The sequence below is a fragment of the Fukomys damarensis genome, unplaced genomic scaffold (assembly GCF_012274545.1).
Source record: "Fukomys damarensis isolate Sample0158 unplaced genomic scaffold, DMR_v1.0_HiC HiC_scaffold_24, whole genome shotgun sequence".
Taxonomy (NCBI): domain Eukaryota; kingdom Metazoa; phylum Chordata; class Mammalia; order Rodentia; family Bathyergidae; genus Fukomys; species Fukomys damarensis.
Genome location: NW_022900936.1, coordinates 37922288 through 37944838, shown reverse-complemented (window position 1 = coordinate 37944838; position 22551 = coordinate 37922288).

The following is a 22551-nucleotide window of genomic DNA, read 5'->3' as shown; positions in this document are numbered from 1 at the left end:
CTGAATTAAATACCCCTCTTAATTCCTGCCTGCTATGTTGCTTCAGCAGCAAGCTGTCAAGCCACAAGCACTCCTTCTCAAAATAAAACCATGAATGTTTCCAGTTTCTATAACTTTGAAACAATCTTTTCTTAATTCTTAATGCACTGTATTTGTAATTTTACATGATTTCAACTGTTAGTTGGCAAAAAAGAATTGAATGTGTAACCATGTGAAAGAAATACTAGCCAGTTTTATGGAAAACTTTTGACTACCTTAGAACCTTTAGGAAATGTCTTTCACTGATCTCATGGACTATATTTCCCCCACAGGAACTAAGCACCTGATAGAAGACATGTTATTACCTGGTGTCATACCTCCCTAATGTTGACTATTCTAATTTTCTCCGCATAATTTTATTTGAACTTATATTGAGTCTATGCCTCACTTCTATTTACATGTCAAACATTTGAGATTTAATAACTAATCTTTCTTGTTCTATTATATTGAAATAATATTTGCTCAATGTACTAATTATATTTTTATGATTATTAGTGCATATTAACTTTGAAAATTAAAAATTTCACTGCCGTAGTTCAATACATGCATTCAATATAACAATTTTTAATATAGAGAAATTTCTAAATCAAGCAATAGACTCCCAACTTTATTTACAAGTTATAAAACTTCTGTGATATAAATACTGGGATAGTTACAGCTATTAAAATACACTTGGTATAAATGATAGCACATCACAAAGAAGGAAACATTTATTTTTTCCTCTAGATATTTATATTTGGATCAAGCTGCACCTAAAATGCTCCATATTTTCCTTTTTGTATTTAAACTGCTTGAAAGTGTTATTTTACTGAAATAAAAAGTGAGTCTATAGTATGCTTTTTTCTCATTTCTTTCCCATGATATGCATCGCTGAAGGTTTCCTTTGTTCCCGAAGACATAAATTTACCTATATAAAGGCTTTATACAGATTTTCTATATTTTCACTTTTGATGTGGAAAATGAATCAAATGCTCACATTGCCTGGCATTTTACTGTCTTTCACTTGACAATGTATTTTAGAAAGAGTTTCATATTTTATTAAATAGCTAGATGATATTACCTACTTTCTATAAACCAAAATGTAAACAATGGTGTATCTCTGAGGGTTCTAGCTTTTCTCAAAATATTTGAAGCAAACTTATAATAAACATCCTTGCTTATGGATTTTTATGCACTGACATTTAAACACTGTAAACACTACTAAGAAACAGTAGCTGTATTCATAAAAAAGGTAGATAAACTTTTTGGGGGAAATCATCACTCAGACTTTTAGTAACTGTACCTTAGTTTCCTTCTGGGAAATTATTTGTTGTAGAGGTGATGTGGTTTAAGTTCATTCTATTCAGGTTTAAAGATTTTTTTTTTCTCATTAAGTTTATTGGTACATTCTAGGTATACAGTGCAGTTGCATTCATTATTGGGATCTTGTACCTTTACATGACAGGTCTTGGTTCTCATTTTTTCCTTTGTCCCTGCCCTCTCTTCACCCCTCCTCCCTCCCCCCTTTCAAACACTTCATTTCCATTTCTTCATTTTCTCATATTTTTTTTCTTTCCCCTTATTCCCTTTCGCCTACCCTTCCCACTTTCCCTACACCTTTAGCCGCTTTCTTCCTATTTCACATTGTCCATTATATCATTATGATCTTATGTACTATTATAGTTTATTCACACCAGAGAAATTATTTGGTATTTACACATGTGTGACTCATTCAGATTTAAAGATGTTATATGCTCAAACTTTATGACAAGATATTCTTGTCCTAGTCACAGAAAGTACTCAACATATGATTATGGAAGCACATCAGAGATGTGATCCTTGATAAGACTTTTACCTAGATTTCTGAGACGAAATGTTAGACCTCCTTCTTATTCATTACAAAGGTTCTAAAAATTAACTGTATTCATTTTCTGCCATGTAGGATCCATTTGACAGAAGGCAAGAAAAAATAATTCCAACTAAGTGAAATTTTAAGGAAGATATATTGCCTCATAAGATGAAAAGTGAACTATGCCAATACTTATCCTTGTTCTTATATGCTTTTATCTTCATTTTCTATGTTGATATAATTTCAGGAGTACAAATATTGCAAAAATTAGTAATAACATTAAATTTCAAATAAATAGTAATTTATAGATCTGTACATCAGTGAGTATTCATTTCTTATGCCTCCACGGTGTCATCAAATCTATTACTGTGTCAACCTTTGTCAATACTCTGGGCAGAAAATAGTAGTACAATAGTATTTTAATTTGAGTTTCCAATTTCATTAATGAAATTAAAGTTTTTTTCCCTATACATTGATCATTAGAATTTCATAAATTTGAATTATTTGTCTGTGAATTATTATCACCTCCTATAGTCTTTAAAATACTCAACATTATGCTTGAAATCTTAAATATAATTAAAATCCCTCAGGCACCTTTTCCAAGAATTTTTCTCAGAGGTACTTTGATATTCATTATCTAAATATTTTGATCTCTATTCTTTTCTCCTCTCTTCTCCTTGCTTCTTTTTCATGTAGAATAGTTTATAAATGGTCTCTGTGAATGCTTATCTAGTTTTTGCCTGATATTTATGAATGTCGAACACAAAAATGACAGAAATGTGTTATTCATTTACATGTTTTAATATATAGAGTTTCTTAAATGCTTTTCCAATAGACTCAGGAAGAAAAGCTATTTCAGAGAACAAATATCTACTTTGTCTAATTATTAGTCTATATCACTTCCTCAAAGTCATTTAGATTTAGTTTTCAAAGATTTGTAAGTACATCCAGGGGAACATATTCTCATAAAATCTATTCTAATGTCTAACTTGAAAGCCATAACAGTGATTCTTTTTTTCTCTAAAACAGACCATTATGAGTGAGTCTTACTCCTATACATTGTGGACTGTAGCAGAAGTGGGTACAGCTCAGGTAAGAACTAGCCAGTTTCAGCCACTCTGTCACCCAGCTGAACCTCACTAATTGCCATCTGATTTTACCACTTCATGTTTTTACATTTCTGCATTAAATTTAGTCATGTGTTATTATTTCACTGTTTCCAAAATATGAATCATTTCCATAATGCTGTCATGATTTTTTACTAAAGCTGAGATAGAAAGAAGCAAGAACGAATGTAAAGAAGCCAAGGCTGGTAGATCAGTGGCGGCCTGAAGCTATGTTAGGGAAGGCTGAGAACATGAGAAGGGCCCAAGGAAAAGCCAGACATCCCTGTGCTCACAGCGCACAGTAGGTCCTCCTGAGATGTACAGCACAGCAGTGGAGACAGTTTCTCTTGGTAAAAACTAGAAAGGAAACTTGAAATACGCTCTCCCTACATCTTTTCAATAAATCCAGTGTGGCATCCCACCATATTTTAATGTCTTACAAATTTAAAATGTATTCTTATAGTTGTGAAACGTTACATTATAATAACATAGAAGTACCACTATTATATCTTTCATTTTACCTCTTTACCAGCAAATGCATATTTTTGCTGTACCTTTATGAAAAAGTTTGCCAAGCACTAGGAATGGAGGAAGGACACCTGAAAATATTATTGTAATTTTACCCCATGTCCAGTCACAATGGGTATTCCGTGCTGTCATGCTATAATTACATTTTCAAGACAATCCAGGGAGAACTGAGCATTACAAAATTGCCATTTATTTTGCTAAAATATCATGTGATTATTTTCAAATATCAGCGAGTAATCAATAAACACATACAATAGTATTGAAACTACTTACACTAATAGGCCTCTTGTGAACTACAGTCTGATTTTCTAATGGTTTCAGCAATTTTTAAGTTTTTTTTTATTTGACACAAAAACCAATTTTATTGATTACTTGAAGTGAAGGGAAGGGAAGAACATTCTATTGAGACAATAACGTTCAAGCCACAAAAGAGAAAGTTAAGGTTAAAGAATCTATGGAATGCTTATGACAGCAAGTAATAAGTCAGCTAATAAATGAGAGGTGGCAGGTGACAGCTATAGGTGCTTGTGCTCTGGATACTCTTAGAAGAATAAGTTCCTACCATGGTTGTCAAAGATTATGCATCGCTCGAAGAAGTTCATGCAAATCAGTCTATGACTGACATTCTCCTTGGATCTCTCAAAGTCCTTCATGTAAGCTAAGTGATCAGTGAAGAAATAGAAAGGGAAATAAATGTCATTGATTCTTTTAGCAAATTGCTCCATAAAATGCACACCAGAAGTGTATCCTTTAGAAAAATGAATAAAAGGCAAAATATTTTGAGAATATTTGAATTAAATTTGAAAATAATACCAACATTAGAAAAATAAACAATAATTTTATGGAATTCTCACAAACTGTATTCCATTATTACTATTCATTGAACCAGAGCTTCAGAGATGGCTAACTTAACAAAAATGCATGCTGTGAATTTTATTATAAAATATTTCTGACATGAAAAACAATTATAAAAATTGTATGATGCATGGTTTCTTACTAGCCTTAAAATAAGTTCTTAGAATATGATTTCCTGTATTCTGTAATTTTCAGTCCTTATTTAGTATCAAAATGTTTTACCTTGATACTTCTGTGAGGAAGGTAATCATAGGTGAGGAGTTAATTAGAGTTTACAAAACTGAAGAAGTGTTGCACCAAGGCAAATCCTTAATTCAGTTGTGAAACACAAGTGGCAAAGGATGGATTCAGACTGAAGGGTTATTCCAGGAAGAGAGAGAGCAAAGTCATGTAGCTCAAGGCAGCTGCAAGTGCAGGAGCAGGAGGCAGCAAATAAAGTTTGGCCAAATCTCCCAGGATCTTATTTGCCCACTGAGAAACTGCAGACACCCAGAATACTAGCAGTAACACAGAGAAATGCAGACTGGTTTCAGGAGTGGTCATAAACATTGAGATTTGTATGTTAAAAAGTAAACTTTGATGGGTGTGTGTGTGTGGGTGGGTGTGTGTGTGTGTGTACAGGCTTAGGACACGGCATGTCTTCAAGAACTGGACCCTAGAGTTAAGGAAATGAGTTTCTTTTTAATGATGCAACAACTCCTTGTGAGAGTTGTCAGTGCCCATACTAAGTAGTACTAAATAGCAAAAAAGCATCTAAACAAATACAGCTTTGTAGAAAACAGATGCATCTTTAATTGGAGACAAGTGAATATGGTGAGTGAGAAAGAGGGATATTTAAATAAATCGTTCTTTTTCTCAAAGATAGATTATTGATTATTAATAATAGTATGGTAAATGCTATGAGTTGTATGATAAGTAAACCCTGAGATGTACTAAATGCAGTTCAGTAAATAATTACAGAGAATGTGTTATTTTTGGTCTCTAAGAATTAATATAATTAAAAAACAAATAAATAAGAATTAATATGAGACAATGAAAAAATGGAAATAAAGTGTTTGTAAATGGAGAAAGGAGAGGGGCTGAAGGGAGGGCAGGGAAAAGGAGAAGAAAATGAGAACCAAGACCTGTCATGTGAAGGTACAGGATCCCAGTAATGAATGTAACTGTATTGTACACCTAGATTGTACCAGTAAACTCAATAAAAAGGAAAAAAAATAAAGCCACATAAAAAAGAGTTAATATAATTTACCTCAGAGAATACAAAGCTACAATATAGATCAACATTACTTATGTGTGTGAAATAATATTTCCCTGAGGTGGTTAGATGGCTCTTCTTTGCTAATTAAGATCAGAAAAATGAAAAATAACTTTCATTTAAACTATAAAGTAGCATTAAATCTTAGAAACAGAGCTCCATTCTATGCAGTGCAATGAATATTTTGAATTACTTTTGTTTGAAGTATATTAGAATCATATAAAAATAGTATAAATATATTGATATGTAAATTTATTTTGAAATAAATTCACAAATATTCTGTGATATTTACTTGAAAATAGCTTTATTGGGGTAACATTTAATTTTAGCCTTTATTTTAACCATCATTTTCAAATGCTCTCTTGTAAATATCCACAAATTTTATGTTTGGGAAATAAAAGTAATGTGACTTCTTTAAAATTTGGAATTCTGATTTAAGTTTAGTGATGATTGAAAGATATGGATCTAGTTTTAGTCTTAGGCATATTGGAAAACAGTTTTCCCAGCACCATTTACTAAAGAGGCTATTCTTCTTCTGATGAAGATGTTTGGCTCCTTTATCAAAGATATGGTGGCTAAGTGTTTGGGATTTGTTCTGCATCTTCGTTCCTTCAATGCTAGGGTCTTTTTTTCCCAGTATCATGCTGTTTTTATCATAGTAGCTTTGCAGTATAATTTAAACTGAGGGATTGTGGTGCCCCTACCTTGCCTTTGTTGCAAAAAATTGTTTTTGATATTCTTGGTCTCTTTTGGTTCCAAACAAATTTTAGGATCACTTTCACTATTTCTATGAGATATACCATTGGTATTTTTGCTCTGGATTGCAATAAATCTGCATAACAATTTTGAAGTATGGCCATTTTCGCTGTGGTGGTTCTTCCTACCTAAGAATGAGGGATAGCTTTGCATTTTTAAATATTCTTTTCATTCTCACTTTTCAGTGTACTATATTTTTCAATGTAAAGATCTCTACTTCCTTCATTAGATTGATTCCTGGGTATTTCATTTTTTGGATGCTATTGTGAAAAGTGTTTGTTTCCTTAATTTCTCTCGTTGAATTTGTTATCTGTGTACAGGAATGTTATTTTTGAGTGCTGAGTTTTATCTAGCTATGCTATTGATTTTAGATTATTAAATCTACAAGTCTTTTGATATAGTTTTTTGGGTTTTCCATGTGGACCTACCGTGTCTTCTCCATATAGTAGTTTACCTTATTCCTTTGCTAACTTTTTTGCCTTTATTTCTTTCTCTTCTAATTGATCTGGCTAGTGTTTCCAAAACTATACTGAATAAGAGTGACGATATGGACATCATTGTATTGTTTCTGATTTTAGAGTGAAAGCTTTCAGTTTTTGTCCATTTAGTATGATGTTGGATGTTTGTCACAGATGGCTTATATCAGATTGAGATAGAGACCATTCATGCTATTTTCTGACAGTTTTTTTTTTTTTAATTATGAATGAGCGTTGGACTCAAATGCTTTTGTGAGTCTATTGAAATGATCATATTTTCTCCCTTGTCTCTATTATATATTGTATTATATATTGTCTCTATGGTATATTGTATTTGAGGATTTTTGCATCCATGCTTATTAGGGAAATTGGCCTGTAGGTTCTTTTTTGCGGGATCCTTCTCTCTGTTGGCATCAGGGTAATGCTTCCTTCCAGGAATTACTTTAGAAGTATTGCTTCCCTTCCAATTTCATTAAATAGTTTGAGAAGTAGAGGATTAGGTCTTCTCTAAATTTTTTGTAGAATTCAGCTGTGAATCCATCAGGACCTGCACTTTTGTTTGTTGGTAGGTTTTAATTAAATCTTCCATCTAATTGACTGATATTGGTTCATTTAGAATTTTTGTATCTTCTTAATTCAACTTTGGTAATTTGTATTTATCTAGGATTGTATTTATCTGTCCCCCATTTCTTCTGTGTTTTTCATCTTATACAAGTTCTCAGAGTAGGTATTTATGATCTTTTGGATTTCTGCAGGATCTGTTCTGATTTTACCCTTTTCATTTCTAATTGCATGGATATGGGGAATAGGAAAGAGAATCCCAAAAGTGGGTCCTGGTCTCCTGTGAGCAACACAACACATTCCTAATAAAAATAAAGAGAGCAAATAAGGCAGAGAAAAAGCTGGGTCTCAGGGCTAATCAATGCTGCTCTGGATAACAAAGACAAAGGCCCCCAAGCACATCCAGTATTTATTGATTATAAGCATGGGTAGAAAGTGAGAGGAGGGTATACTCTGAAGGCATCTAGTGATATAATGCCAAACACCTGGTATGATGGTATCAAGTAGGGATGTAAGGAAAGAAGCAATATTTACCTTGCTTGGATAAAGCAAACTGGTAGTGGGATCAGGTGCAATTAGTAAGCAACCCATCTGGTCAGTGACAAGCCATAATTCAGGGGAAAGGATTTTAGCTCAGCAGAGCCCTACCACTTCACAGACCAGGTCTTATGTTTCTGTGGCAACCATTTGGGGAGAAGCTATACTAACCCAGTCCACCATCTGACATACCCATTTGAGTCATGTAGGGCTTTGATCTGAACCCTGATATAAAACAATATAGACAAATTATGAAAAGTATGTGCTATTTATCGCCCACTAGTCCTGGGCAGGCATGTCTTCTACACATAGACTTTAAACTAAAATCAAAGTTGATCACATATCTAAATATTATAACAGAAACACTAAATCTGCTGTAAGATAAAATAGGTAGAACTCTTAAAGACATTGGTGTAGGCAAAAACTTTAAAAATAAAACTCTGGAAATGCATAGGAAATATCACAAAGAATCAATAACGGGAATCTCATCATATTAAAAAGGTTTTGCAAAGCAAAGGAACCCAGCAACAGAGTAAAGAGACAACCCAGATAGCCGGAAAAAAATTGGCAGTTTTCCTCAGAAAAAAAGACAAATCTAGAATATATAAATAACTCAAAAACCTGGAGCTCTCCCAAAATTTAATGACCTGATCCAAAAAATAGGCATATAAAATGAATACACACTTCCCTGATGAAGAAGTAGAAATAGCAAATAAATATATGAAAAAATATCACTGGTCATTTCAAAGATGCAAATAAAGTAATCTTGATATTCCATTCTACTACAAAAAGACTAGTTATTATCAAGAAATCAACTCATAAGAAATGCTGGCAGGGCTGTAGGGAAAAAGGAACCATTCTCCACTGTTGGTAGCCATGTAGATTGGTGCAACCACTGTGAAAATCAGTGTGGAGATTCCACAAAAAACTAAAATGATTATTTCTTAGAAAAAGAAAAAAATGTAAACACAGTCTTTGTAAATAGAGAAGGGTGGAGTGGGTGGAGGGAGGTTAGGGGAATGGGGAAAAAATAAGAATCAAGAATCATGTAAAGGTACAAGATTGGAATAATGAATGTGACTGTACTGTATACCTAAAATGTACCAATAATATAGTTTGTGTGTGTGTGTGTGTGTGTGTGTGTGAACTAAAACTAGATATTCCATTTGACCCAGCTATTCCCTTTCTTGACATCTCACCAAAAGAATTAAAAGCATCATATCACAAAGATATATGAGCACCTGTGTTTGTAGAGGCACAGTTTGTAATAGCTAAATCTTAGAAACAGTTAAAATGCCCCGCAGTGGATGGATTGATTAAGGTGTGTTTTTATTTTATACAATAGAGTACTATTCTACCATAAAGAAGAGTAAGTTTGAGACATTTCTAGCTAAATGGATTTACCTTGAGACCATACTCTTAAGTGAACTTAACAGCATGCACATGTTTAAATACCATACTGTTTTTCTAGAGTGAGAAACTGAAAGGGCAAATAAGAACCAAAATTTATAACAGATATTGGGAAATTTGAATAAAATGTTCAAATGGGAGGGGAACCATGCAGAAAAATGTACAGAAGAAAAAATGAAAGTAAATCTTTTGTTAAAAGGAGATGAGGGGTTGAAGGGAGGAGAGGAAATGGAGAAACAGAAAAGGGCTATCATGTACAGGTACAAATTCACTATGATGAATGTTATCACTATGTATATCTAAAATATACCAATAAAAATAAAATGCAATGTTCCTTTAGTGATGTCTTGCCTAATATTAATTCCAAACTTTTGTGTTTATAAATTAAAGATTTGGACAATGTGCTATGTGCTTGACTTTTCTATATAGTGTACAATTATACTTCTTTAGATTAAAATCAAGGCATCATATTTCCACTGTTTCATTTGCCTCTATATATGACATGGAACTTTTTACTGTAAATATTACTCTTTTCAGCAGCTCTTATTCTAAACAATAGTGACAGTATGTATATTCTTTAGGCCAATCATTGGATTCTCATTCAGTCACTGTTTATTAAGTTATGTTAATGAATTCTCTTCAAGTTTGTTCATAAATTGTCATTCACAAAATACTAGAGACTTCAATATATTTGAACAAGCCTGTTAATCTCCACTTAGGAAACATGTATAACACTATTCAGGCAGTCTGCCATCCACAAATACATGAGCTAAATTTAATCCTGTTGAGAAACAGATTGTGTCACAGTATTGTTCAGTAATGTGCATGCCTTCGTCCCCTAACTAGTCTCCACACTGACAATGATGACTGGAGGTGCTCAGGCTATCACTCCATTAGTTACAAGCCTTCCACTTCAACTTGTTCTGCTTGATGGAGAAGTAGCCACTTAAAGTCACTCAATGCAAGCTTTACAGTCACTAGCACAGAGCCCAGAATAACTTTATGTACCACCTACCATGCATGTAATATTAAAGGTGGCCTGCCTCATAACTTTGTTGAAAGCATTCAAACTGGATCTGGGAGCTACATATTTTCCTTAGTCAGAAGCCCACTGTGAACTGGGCTATAATGTCACTGGACTGCTCCTGCCAACAATTAATACATGGCATGCCAATCATTCTTGGCAAACCTTAAGTGATGGTCTGGTGCCAGAAAGACAGCCTTGAAGAGGGTGGCCATCTCTGGGCACTGTCCAATCCTCCCTCAGGGCTCAGGAATGGCACAAAAACTGCTACTCATGTGAGTGGGTGATGACATTTTTAGCCTTTAATTATGAAGAAGTTTTTCTAGTTTGAATTTTTGCTGCTCTCTATTTCTAAAGCATGAAAAGGCTAAATTTGATGGATTAAACCCCACAAATGGAAAGTCTTCTTCTAGTTTGACAGTAGCAAGAAAATTTCGATTTGGCTAATGAGGAATCAGCTCATTGGGATTTATCTAGGAATGACAAAGCAAGTCATGGTAATACATAGATAGTACAGTATCACTTGTCCCCAGGTTCAGCTCAGGCCAAAGTTCATATACTTAGCAAATAAAAATGCAAAAGTCATGACAAATTTGAATTTCAGGTAAATAACAAATATAAAAAGAGGAGCAATTTTACTAAAGAGTATGCATTTATTTTTATCCAGGTTTAAGAATGAAGAGTAGTATATATTACCTGCAACCCGTTCCAGGCTGACTTCCTAAAGTCTAATTAATGGGTCAAGAGAGCCTTTCATTTCTCTTTCTCCCTGAACAGTATTTAAAACCTATTCAGGGAAATTCATTAGAATTGCATGAATAAAAGCACTATGTGGTAAAGTGTGTAAAGAACCTCAATTCAGAATATGCAGCATGATGGTTTCTTACATACATTAGCACCTATGTAACCACTACGCAAATCAAGATGTAGAATAACTCCATCATCGCATGAGGCTTCTTTTTGTTGTTGTTTCCCAGTCCGAGATGACTTTTCTAATTCTAAAAATTAGTTTACATTTTTGTCATGAAAATCACACATCAGATAGTATGCACTATTTTATATCCAATTGTTTTCACACAACAAAGTATGAAATTCTGCCAGTCCATTGTATGACTATTGTTTTTTCCAAACATTCAATTGTATTAATATGTAACAACGTATTCCTGTATTCATTTGTTCATTCACTCTTAAACTTTATCATTTACGGTAGTGCTGAAAACTCCAGAAGCTCAAACATTAAGCACTATTGTATTCATACCCCATCATGCCTGGCATTTGAGAGTGTAATTCCTTAGTTATGCAAAATTTTTGATAACACAGGTAAATGATGGTGATATGATAGCTTGACCTCCTGTGCTGACCTGGCCATACTTTAGAGGATCCCAAGCAGGGCTTTCTGCCCTTACTACAGCCAGTGATGCAGTCCCTCTACTACCACAGTCAAGGCTATTGCCATAAGCCTCCTCAGCTTAGATTTCCTGTCAGAATGGTATAAATTATCCCCGCTCTCAATCAAATGCTGAAAAATAGTTTCTTTGGATGTGAATAGAATAATACCCTATAAAATTGCGGAGAATCTTTCAACTCATTTTGAGGTAAATGAATTTTTTTTCACATTTGTTTATACTTTAGTATTTCCTGTATGTTTTGTTGCAGTGACACTTTTAGAAAGGGATCTTTTTAATTCTGAAAGAAATAATTAAAATCGTAATAGTCATTGCTATAACTACTATACTATGCCAGGAACTGATACAAGCATGTGTTACATTGGATTATGAAGATAGTAATGAAGAAGTTAGATTACTTTTATTGTTATTCACATGTTTGTGGCCAAGGTTACCTAAACTTCTATGTTGGGTTCATTTTATTTACACAGATTGTTTAACATAAGATTTTCCTTCTTTTAAGGTGAATTATTCTTGTTCTGGGCAGTATTTAAAAAATAAAGACAGATATTTACACGAAGGACAAACTCTGTAGGTGCAGTCCATATATAAGAAACTAAGACTGATTTCCTTCAGAAGCTTCAAGTGTGATGAAATTGAAGGAATTTCTTTTTAGTTCTTTATCTCATTCCTAAGATATTAACTAAAATGGCAATTATAATAATGTATAAGGAATCAAAAATATATTTTTCTACTAAATTTGACTGAAATGGCCAGCTGTTTCTCACTAATCAACATGATATTAATTGCACTGGCAGGAATTTTCCCATCCTTCACTTTTCATATACATTTGATTGTATTTTAAAGGATAATAGATTTGCTGAGAAGGCTTTCATTCTAGGGGCAGAATGAAAGTAAAGAACAATGTGTTATTATGTATAGATGAATATAATCATTACTACTCTCAAATCTGAAGAAAATATTAGGAGTACTGAAAATTAAAAGTTTATACAGACGTACATAAATCTCGAGAAGATGTTAATAAAATGTTTCTAGAGTCACTTTACTATTTCTGAGAGGACTATGTTGACAACGTGCCACTTTAATATCCTCCTAATTTCTTTACATCTCCTCCTTCTTCTGACAGTCTGAGTACCAAATGATGCAGCTTCATCTCTAAGAGAGATTCACACCTGCCCTGCTACCTGAACTGATGGACTCCAGGAGAGTAATAAATGTGGGATCCGCAATTATGCATTAGTTTCTAGTTATTCAAGAACAATATTTTCTCAGAAAACAATAATATTTTATATTTTTCCACAATAAGGGGATTTGGCACTCATATTATTTAAATATAATATTATGACGTAATTCTTCACAGTCATCCACCATTAGGTTATTTCTCACATAGTTTTCACTTTATCCAAATATGGAATATGTGTCAGTGGTCTAGGAAAGGGAACCACCTTCCCAAAATCTAGGAGCTAAATCACCACTTGTCTCAAAACTACTAATGTCATCTCTATCACCTTTTGTCCATACTAACTTTCAGTTTAGTGTAAAACATTTTTTCACAGTGGGTCATAATAAAAAGTCTCCTGGAAACTTTTAGAAAAGATTACTTCCCTGATAAAAGACCAACACCAAAAAATGCTAAGGGAGGAATGAGTCTTTCTTCATGCTGTTAGAAGTAGTACTTATATGAGGATATGTAGCTTGCTTCTGCACTGGACATTTTGTAACCCTGAGAGATAGCTGAAAGATTTGCAAAGAAGCCAACTAGGAACTGCATATTTTCTATCTGCCAACTTTAACTATCTCTCTATTTTTTACACTACAAAATAACTCTATTACTTGGAAATAAAAACTAATAAAATGCCTCTTAAAACAAATGTTTTATTATAATAAATTTGTGGTTTTTCTACATTATGATACAAGAAAACATGAAGTTTTCAGTGTTTATGCTATTAGATTGTTGGATCGGTCTGGGCTGGTGATCCATGTATGTCCACACTGTGTCAGGTGTCTTTGTTTTTGGACATATATTCCTCCAGAAGATTTATGAGATCCAAAGAAAGAGACTCAGAGTCAAAAGTTGCAGTTTTAGTAATCCAATTTATTGGAAAACAAGCATAATATAGTTTTAAGCAGGCACTTTATTAAGGACAGTATACTTCTGAAAAAAGGAGAGTCAGTAACAGAAGAAGTGACTCCATCTGTTGTAGGCACAGTACACTTGGAAGAAATCCATGTGTGCAACTAGGGATGTGACTCATTCATGGAAAGAGCTGAGGAAGTCTATTGGAGTGAACAGTGTTCTTTAAAAGATACCAAACAGAAAGAAACAGAGGTGAGAACAGTCTTGACGATGGGTCTGTTATTCTTATTTTCCTAGAACCTGGAGGTATGGGCATAGGTTTTTAAAAGGGCACTTTCTAATCAAAAGGAGTCTTCATCTTCAGGTCTGCACAAGGAGTTTGAGAATTTACATTACTTACATGGTGGCCAGAACTTATAAGGGAAGTCAAAACTGCAAGTTAATGAGTCCTAATTGGGTCAAATATTGTCTCATGGCTCCAACATGGGGGCTTGAGTCTCCTAATCGCATATGTGTTGACCCCATATCTGTAAAACTATAGATGCAGGACACCTTTGAGAACTTTGTGGTCCCTTACATGGGAAGTGGTAAGATCACAAATTCAGGATGAGACTGCATTGCATTGTAATATTTCCTCCTTTGGCTCGGTGTCCTTCTTCCAGCTCCAGTTGATATCTAGCTAACTTCCTACTCTATCGACTTCAAGGTTAATATATGCATGTATTTTCAGTTAGGTATTATAAAAGGAGGCAAGCAGGAGAAAAACTTGTAATATACAATTTTCTTTTCTTCATGTTAATCAAATCAGTCCTTGCTTCTTTAAAGGAGAATATTGATGTGGCAGAAATCACATTAAGTACAAAAACAAGCTATGAGCCAATTAGCATTGAAATCTTGGCATCTCCAATAAAAAATAGCTCTTTATAGAAGGGCAATTCTAGTTTGGGGACAGGGAAATTAAAGATGAAGCTAGAGCATTTGACAATACTTTCTAAGAGGAGGTACTCAAAAATTAAAAGGATGAAGTTATGTCAAAAACACCTAGAGGAGCACCCCAGTTGCCAATGCTGAAAAAATTTTTTTCATTGAGTTTATGGGTACTTTTTAGGTATACAGTAGAGTTACACTCATCACTGTGACCCTGTACATTTACATGACAAATCTTGGTTCTAATTTTTTCCCCAACCTCTGCCTTCCCTTTACCTCCTCCACACTTTCCTATTTACAAAGACTTTGTTTCCATTTTTTTCCTTTTCTCTTATTTCCTTTCCGCTCCTCTTCCTACTTCCCCTACACCTTTAAACACATGTGTAAATATTGAATAGATTCTCTGGTGTGAAAAACTAAGAGTGTAAGTAAGATACAAATTGTATAATTGACAATGTGAAATAGAAAGAAAATCACATCTTTTTTGTCCAGTCTCCAGTTGATGGGCAATTGGACTGTTTACAAGTTTTAGCTATTACAAACTGTGCTGCTATAAACATGGATGTGCATATATCACTGTGGTCTCATTCTTTTAATTCTTTTAGAAAGATACCTAGAAGAGGAATGGCTGGTTGAAATGGAACCTCTAATTCTAGTTCTATGAGGTGTCTTCATATTGATTTCCACACTGGTTGCACCAGTCTGCACTCCCACCAATGATGGAGAAGGGTTCCTTTCTCCCCACAACCGTGCCAACATTTGTGATTAGTTCATAATTGTTAGTAACCATTCTTTTTAGGTGAGGTGGAATCTCAGTGTTGTTTTCATCTGCATCTATCCAATGACCAGTGATATGAAACAGTTTTTCATGTATTTATTTGCTGCTTTTATTTCTTTGAGAAATGTCTGTTCATCTCAGATGTCCATTTTTGAATCAGGTCTTTATATTTGGGGGACCTGATATTTTTGAGTTCTTTATATATTCTAGATAATAGTCGTTTGTCTGAGGAGCATCTGGTAAGTTTTTTCCCCACATTGTAGGTTGTCTCTTAGCTCTGTTGCTGATTTCTCTTGTAGTGCAGAAGCTTTTTAATAAAATGAGATTCCATTTGTTGATTCGTTATGCTAGCTCCCATGCTACTGAGGATTTGTTCATGAAGGCTTTTCCTATGCCAGTATTTTTGAGAGTTCTGCCCAGCTTATTTTCCAGCAAGTTTAGTGTTTCTTTTTTAATATTTAGAACTTTAATCCATTTGGATTTTCATTTAGTGCATGGTGAAAGATAAGGGTCTAGTTTTAATCACTGACAGTTTGAAATCCAGTTTTCCCAGCATAATTTATTAAAGAGGATATCTTTCCTCCAGTGAGGATGGTTGGCTCCTTTGTCAAAGGTGAGGTAGCTGAGTATATCTGGAGTTGTTTCTGTGTTTTCCAATCTATTCACTAATCTTCACGTCTTTTTCTTTGCCAGTACCATTTTGTTTTTATCACAGTGGCTGTGTAGTATAGTTACAAGTTGGGGATTGTGATACCCGCTGTCATGTCTCTGTTGCCTAGAATTTCTTTTACTATTTTAGGTCACTTCTTTTTCCTAATGAATTTTTGGATGTTTTTTCTACTTCTGTGAAACATACTGTTGGAATTTAAATTGGGATTGCACTGACTCTGCATAGCAGCTTTGGTAGTATGGCCATTTTCACTATGTTGATTCTTCCTACCCAGGAGCAGGGGATATCTTTCCATTTTCTTATATCCTCTTCAATCTCTTTTTTCAGAGTGCTGTAGTTTTCAGTGTTTCAGTTTTCTTTTGTTTCCTTTGTTAGTTTGATTCCTGGATACTTAAAATTTTTTTTGGATGCTAATGAGAGAGGAATTGTTTCCCTAATTTCTCTCTCAATGAGTCTGTTATTTGTGTACAAGAAGGCTATTGACTTTTTAGTGTTGAACTTGTATCCAGCTACTCTGCTGAAAGTGTCAATTAAGTCTAGATGTCTTTTGGCAGAATTTTATGGGTCTTCTATGTAGAGAATCTTATCATCAGCAAAAAGTAACAGTTTAATTTCTTCCTTTCTTGTCTTGCTTTAATTTCTTTCTCATATCTAATTTCTGTAGTTAATGTTTCCAGAACTATATTTAACAGGAGTGGTGATAGTGGACATCCTTTTCTTCTTCAAGATTTTAGTGTGAAGGTTTTCAGTTTTTGACCATTTAATATGATGTTGATTGTTGGTTTTTCATAGATACCCTTTATCAAGTTGAGATAAAGATCATCTATTACAATTTTCTGCAGGGTTTTATAATGAATGGGTGTCGTTGAATGATATTTTTGCAACTATTGAGATGAGCATATGGCTTTGTCCCTGACTCTGTTAATATGCTGTATTACATTTATTAATTTATGTATGTTAAATCATCCTTGCATTGCTGGAATAAATCCAACTTGGTCATGGTTCTTGATCTTATTGATAACCCTCTGTATTATGTTTGCCAATATCTTATTGAGGATTTTTGGAGGTATTTTCATTATGAATGAATTTGGAAGTATTGCTTCCTTTTCAATTTCATTGAACAGTTTAAACAGTAGTGCCAATAGTTCTTCTCTAAACGTTTTGTTGAATTCAGCAGTGAATCCAACAGGACCTGGTCTTTTCTTTGTTGGTAATATTTTTTTCTTTTTTAAATTGATTTTATTGGTACATTTTAGGTATACCATACAGTTACATTCATCATTGGAATCTTTTACCTTTACATGACAGGTCTTGGCTCTCAATTTTTCCTCTTGTCCCTGTCCGCCCTTCACCCCCTCCTCCCCTTTCCATTTACAAACACTTTATTTCCATTTTTTTCATTTTCTCATATTTTTTTATTTTCCCATATTACCATTCCCACACACTTCCCACTTTCCCTACACCTTTAGCCCTTTTCTTCCTATTTCACAATGTCAATTACCACATTAGGTTCTTATGTACTATGATAGTTTTTCACACCAGAGAAACTATTTGGTATTTACACATGTGTGACATTGATTTCACTTAGGAGTACATCCTCCGTATGTATCCATTTTCCTATGAATGAACCTAATTTCTCATTCTTTATGGCTGAGTAGTATTCCATTTTATAGAAAAACAATATCTTCTTTATCCAATTTCCAACTGATGGGCAAATGGGCTGTTTCCAAGTTTTAGCTATTACAAACTGTGCCGCTATAAACATAGGTGTACATATATCACTGTGATATGATTCTTTTAATGCTTTTGGAAAGATAGCCAGCAGAGGGGTGGCTGGGTGAAATGGAACCTCCACTCCCACCTCTTTGTGGTATCTCCATATTGATTTCTCTAGTAGTCTGCCCTCCCACCAACAATGGAGAAGGGTTCCTTTCTTCCCACAACCCTGCCAACATTTGTTATTGGTTGATTTCTTGATAGCAGCCATTCTTTGTGGGGTGAGGTGGAATCTCAGTGTTGTTTTCATCTGCATCTCTCGAATGACCAGTTTGTTGGTAAATTTTTAATTACATTTTTAATTTAACTAATTGTAATTGGGGCATTTAGAATTTTTTATCTTCTTCATTCAAATTTGATAATTCATAAGTAGCAAGAAATCGATCCCTTTCTTCTGTGTTTTCTATTTTATTAGAATACAGGTTCTCAAAGTAGGTATTGATGATCCTCTGGATTTCTGCTGCATCTTTTGTGACTTCACCTTTTTTATTCCTAATTGTGTGGATCTGAGCATTTTCTCTCCTTTTTTTGACTGTGTTGTCTAAGGGTTTATATATTTTATTTATTCTTTTGAAAAAGCAATTCTTCAATTCATTGATTTTTTGTATTGTTCTCTAAGTTTCCATTGCATTGATTTCTGTTCTGATCTTTATAGTTTCTTCCTTTGCAGGAGCTTTGGGTTTTTCTTGCTCTTCTTTTTCTGGGAGCTTACAATTCATCATTAGGTTGTCTTTTTTGAGCGCACTCTGTTTTCCTAGTGTGGGCATTTATTGCTATGAGTTTCCCTCATAGGACTGCTTTCATTGTGTGTGATAGACTCCTGTATGTTGTATTGGCATTAACACTTATTTGTAAAAATTTTATAATTTCTTCTTTAATTTCCTCTGTGGCCCATTGATCATTAGGAGAGTGTTGTTCAATTTCCATGTGTTTGTGAAGTTTTTATGGTTTATTATGCTATTTATCTCCAGCTTAAACGCACTATGGTCTGATAATTTACACAGGATAACTTTGATTCCTTTGCACTTATTTAAACCTGTTCTATGAGTTACTTTGTGGTCTATTTTGGAGAATAACCCATGTGCAGCCAAAGAGAATGTATATTCTAATGTTGTGGGGTAGAATGCTCTGTTATGTCCATTTGTTCAAAAGCTTGGCTGAGTTCTAGTATTTTGTTGATTTTTTGACTAAATGATCTGTCTTTTTGTGTCAGTGGCATATGGAGGTTCTCCACTACAATTGTATTAGTGATTATTTGGGTTTTTCATGTCCCTTAATTCTTATTTTATATATTTGGTGGCATTAATATTTGGTACATTTATATTTATGATCGTCATCTCTTCCTCTTGGATGTTCCCTTTACAAGGTTGCAGTGGCCTTCTTTGTCTCTATTAATTAGTTTTGGTTTGAAATTTACTTTGTCTGTGAATAGTATAACCATCCCTGCTTTTTTTATGGCCTCTGTTGCAAGGAAAACTATTTTCCATCCATTTTCTTTCAGTATATTAGTTTTTTTTTTTTAACTACATGTGTTTCTTGTATACAACATATTGCTGGATTTTGCTTCTTAATTCATTCTGCCATTCTATTTTTTTATTGGGGAATTGAAGCCATTAATATTGATAGTTATAACTGATATACACTGACTTATCCTTGTCATGTTATTGTCTGGTTATTGGCTCTTTTTAATTTTCCCCCCTCTCCCTTTAATTTCTTGCCTGGCCTAATTGATTTGCCCTAATTGTTGGACTTCATGGTGCTGTGACCTTCATTTCTTTTTCAAGAAAAAGAAATCTTTTCTGATATTGTTCAGAATTGTATGGAGTGCCGATTTGGTATTCATGAAGTTTCTCAGGTGTTCTTTTTCATGGAAATATCTTATTTCCCCATTCATTTTTAAAAGAGAGTTTTACAAGATACATCATTCTAGGTTGGAGCTTGTTTTCTTTTGATGTTTGAAATACCTCACTCCAGGCTCTCCTTGTCCCAAGGGTTTGAGTTGAAAAGTCTTGTGATTCTGATGGGCTTTCCTTTGCATGTGATTTGTTTCTTTCCTCTCACTACTTTCAGTATTTTGTTCTTCTGTTGGATTTCTGGGATCTCAACTATTATACATCTAGGTGTAGATTCTGTTTCCAGCACAGCTAGTTGGAGTCTTATATGCCTCACTTATCTGTATGTCAAATTCTTCCCCTCTATTTGGGAAGTTTTCTGTCATTAATTTTGTGAACAGCTTTTTTGTTATTTGTACTTTTCCCTGCTACTTCATGGCTGCATTCTGCCTGCAAGGCCCAAGTTGAACTCCCTGATCTCTTTCAGGGTTTAACTCTTCAAGGTTCTATGACAGGTTCCAGCTGCCCTGCCTCTAAAGATATCCAAGTTCTGTTGGAAGATGGTGATCCTTTCAACTTACCAACTTAAGCCTTCAACCACCAATGGAGGTCTGATGTACCTTTATCACAATTGTTCACTTCCATTCTATCTTCTGGGGCTCAGTACAATGGCCTTTATGACCACCTGTGCCTCTGCAGTGTAGATCCAGGTACAGCACAACCAGGAGGACCAAGAGCATGGTTGGAGGGGGAATGCCTCACACAACTGGGCAGTTCTCACCAGTCTCCTGGAACAGTTTGAAAAATAAAACAACATAGTATAAGACTACAATATGCATGAATCTATACTGATAGAAATAGATGATTAAATAAGTGATAAAGAAATTCCAAGTATAATAAGTAGACACTTCCACCTTCTAAAGGTAGAATTTAAATTCTGCATATTTAGGCTAAGTTTTGTGACTTACTACTAAAAACAAGATCATAGACAGGGAAAAAATAGTGTCTTTACAGAGGGAAGACTCAAAAACAGTAATTTCAAAAGGGGCCAAAGACACCATCAACGATGCTGCAACATGTTGCCACTGTGTACACACCTGAGATGATGTGGTTTGAAGGGTCTTTCATCTCCATGGTATTTCTCTCAAAACTCATCACTCTGTTTTATAGGTGATAAGGCTTGGGACAATCCCAAATTGAGAGACATTCTATGTAACACTCTTTATGTCTGAAAAATAAAGAAAAAGCACAAATTTCCACAAACCTGAAAAATGACAAAAAAGTACCTTGAATTAGATCCTGGAGCATAAAAGGACACTAGTAGAATAATTGGGAAAAACACACACACACAAATTTCAATCAGTAATGGTATACCAATAATGTCTTCTGAGTTTTGCCAGATATATCACAGTACTGTAAGATTAGATTAGGGAAAGTTAGAAGTGGGTGAGAGCCTGGGGAAGCTCTTTATATTTGTAACTTTTCTTTACATCTGAAATTATTATATATTTTTAATTTAATCAAAACAGACCGTGACCTGAATCCATGAATAGAAAGCTAGAGAAAGGAATTTGATAATTTGAGGTTTAGGACATTCCTAGAGTATAACTGTCTTATGTTGAAAGACCCAGAATATCAGGGATCTTTTTAAGAAGATAACTCAAAGCACCCAAGATTTCTTGTCCCCAAAACCAAACCATCTTTGATCTTACTTGTGACTTTAACTAATGCTATCTTTATTGCTTGTGAATGATTCAGTATAGAAATATATAAGTTAAATTTTAATTTTAATGATTTACTCAAGAAAAAATGATTTCAAGAACACTGTCCATAAAAGATATTTGTAAAATGAAGAGAATCTCTATTCTTTAATGTACTTTAATAATATTTCTGCCACTTCTATATTCTAGACATAGAAGGCACATAGTAATAACTATTTTTGTCACTTAAGTTTGTTGCTATGGTTACTGTACAACTGTGATATAACCAAGAAAATTATTAAGACATTTTACGAAGAGGAAGATATTGCTCAGCTTTGCAACAGTATCATTAATAATTTCTGCAAAGAGATAAATGTACTTATATTGGAAACACAAAAACATATATTAAGCGGCCAAACTGTGTGCCCTTGAGAAATAAGATTTCCTTTCGAAATCAGAGCATTTCAATCATTTTAATCATACTTTTGCATTCAAAGGGAAAATATATTTGCATAGGATGATATTTAATAATATGCACATACAAAATAGTAGGGTAGAAGCAGCAAATGGATTATTTGTGATGAACAAGAAAGTTTACCCAAATTTGTCTCTGAGATAATTGAATGTATCAAATCCTTTAACATGTTTGCTAATATACATTCACATACTCCATTCAAGGACTAAAAAAAAGAAGTATGATGCTTTGTGCCACTCCTTTCTCCACAGAGCTCTTAGGTAAATTGCCTTATGGAGAACAGGTACCCAACAACATGTGAAAAGTTGGAATTTAAATCTATTTTACATTTTGCCCTCTTCAACTTTCAATGAAAACACCTTTGACATGTGATATGCTGATATATTAGAAGTTATAAGCTACTTGAACACTGAATGCCAAGTGCTGGGATCCTAGCAGGCAAAATATATTCTTCCTGCTGAAATAGGAATTTGACTCTCTTTGTTTTTAGTTCTTTGAAAAGATTGATATCATAAATTGGCTATAAGGAAAAATA